Raw genomic sequence first — 2500 nt, forward strand, 5'->3', positions numbered from 1 at the left:
TAAGCGTTTTAAAATTATTTCAATGTTTAATCCATGCGTAAACATGAAGTTTATTAACGTTTTTAACATTAAAAAAAATTACAAAAATTTATTTTTCAAAAAAAATGGAAAAAACCGATTCGTCGGAGCGAGGTGTCCTGCCCGTGCGGTAATTCCAGCAGGCGAATCGGACTTCCCGAAATTTTTCTAAGTCCCACGGTCGACACCAACTTTTTTAATAAGCGTTTTAAAATTATTTCAATGTTTAATCCATGCGTAAACATGAAGTTTATTAACGTTTTTAACATTAAAAAAAATTACAAAAATTTATTTTTCGGAAAAAAAGGAAAAAACCGATTCGGCGGAGCGAGGTGTCCAGCCCGTGCGGTAATTCCAGCAGGCGAATCGGACTTCCCGAAATTTTTCTAAGTCCCACGGTCGACACCAACTTTTTTAATAAGCGTTTTAAAATTATTTCAATGTTTAATCCATGCGTAAACATGAAGTTTATTAACGTTTTTAACATTAAAAAAAATTACAAAAATTTATTTTTCGGAAAAAATGGAAAAAACCGATTCGTCGGAGCGAGGTGTCCTGCCCGTGCGGTAATTCCAGCAGGCGAATCGGACTTCCCGAAATTTTTCTAAGTCCCACGGTCGACACCAACTTTTTTAATAAGCGTTTTAAAATTATTTCAATGTTTAATCCATGCGTAAACATGAAGTTTATTAACGTTTTTAACATTAAAAAAAATTACAAAAATTTATTTTTCGGAAAAAAAGGAAAAAACCGATTCGGCGGAGCGAGGTGTCCAGCCCGTGCGGTAATTCCAGCAGGCGAATCGGACTTCCCGAAATTTTTCTAAGTCCCACGGTCGACACCAACTTTTTTAATAAGTGTTTTAAAATTATTTCAATGTTTAATCCATGCGTAAACATGAAGTTTATTAACGTTTTTAACATTAAAAAAAATTACAAAAATTTATTTTTCGGAAAAAATGGAAAAAACCGATTCGTCGGAGCGAGGTGTCCTGCCCGTGCGGTAATTCCAGCAGGCGAATCGGACTTCCCGAAATTTTTCTAAGTCCCACGGTCGACACCAACTTTTTTAATAAGCGTTTTAAAATTATTTCAATGTTTAATCCATGCGTAAACATGAAGTTTATTAACGTTTTTAACATTAAAAAAAATTACAAAAATTTATTTTTCGGAAAAAAAGGAAAAAACCGATTCGGCGGAGCGAGGTGTCCAGCCCGTGCGGTAATTCCAGCAGGCGAATCGGACTTCCCGAAATTTTTCTAAGTCCCACGGTCGACACCAACTTTTTTAATAAGTGTTTTAAAATTATTTCAATGTTTAATCCATGCGTAAACATGAAGTTTATTAACGTTTTTAACATTAAAAAAAATTACAAAAATTTATTTTTCGGAAAAAATGGAAAAAACCGATTCGTCGGAGCGAGGTGTCCTGCCCGTGCGGTAATTCCAGCAGGCGAATCGGACTTCCCGAAATTTTTCTAAGTCCCACGGTCGACACCAACTTTTTTAATAAGCGTTTTAAAATTATTTCAATGTTTAATCCATGCGTAAACATGATGTTTATTAACGTTTTCAACGTTAAAAAAAATTACAAAAATTTATTTTTCAAGAAAAATGGAAAATACCGATTCGGCGGAGCGAGGTGTCCAGCCCGTGCGGTAATTCCAGCAGGCGAATCGGACTTCCCGAAATTTTTCTAAGTCCCACGGTCGACACCAACTTTTTTAATAAGTGTTTTAAAATTATTTCAATGTTTAATCCATGCGTAAACATGACGTTTATTAACGTTTTTGACATTAAAAAAAATTACAAAAATTTATTTTTCAAAAAAAATGGAAAAAACCGATTCGTCGGAGCGAGGTGTCCAGCCCGTGCGGTAATTCCAGCAGGCGAATCGGACTTCCCGAAATTTTTCTAAGTCCCACGGTCGACACCAACTTTTTTAATAAGCGTTTTAAAATTATTTCAATGTTTAATCCATGCGTAAACATGATGTTTATTAACGTTTTCAACGTTAAAAAAAATTACAAAAATTTATTTTTCAAAAAAAATGGAAAAAACCGATTCGTCGGAGCGAGGTGTCCTGCCCGTGCGGTAATTCCAGCAGGCGAATCGGACTTCCCGAAATTTTTCTAAGTCCCACGGTCGACACCAACTTTTTTAATAAGTGTTTTAAAATTATTTCAATGTTTAATCCATGCGTAAACATGACGTTTATTAACGTTTTTGACATTAAAAAAAATTACAAAAATTTATTTTTCAAAAAAAATGGAAAAAACCGATTCGTCGGAGCGAGGTGTCCAGCCCGTGCGGTAATGCCAGCAGGCGATCCGGGGTACTCGAAATTTTTCTAAGTCCCGACGGTCAAGAGTAAACTTTTTCATCGCATATTTCAAAATTTTTTCAATGTTTAATCTACGCATAAAAACGCAGTTTATCGCAGTTTTTAACGTTGAGAAAATTGACAAAAATTTTTTTTTCACT

This window comes from Nomia melanderi, unplaced genomic scaffold (genome assembly GCF_051020985.1).
Source record: "Nomia melanderi isolate GNS246 unplaced genomic scaffold, iyNomMela1 scaffold0153, whole genome shotgun sequence".
Taxonomy (NCBI): Eukaryota; Metazoa; Arthropoda; class Insecta; order Hymenoptera; family Halictidae; genus Nomia; species Nomia melanderi.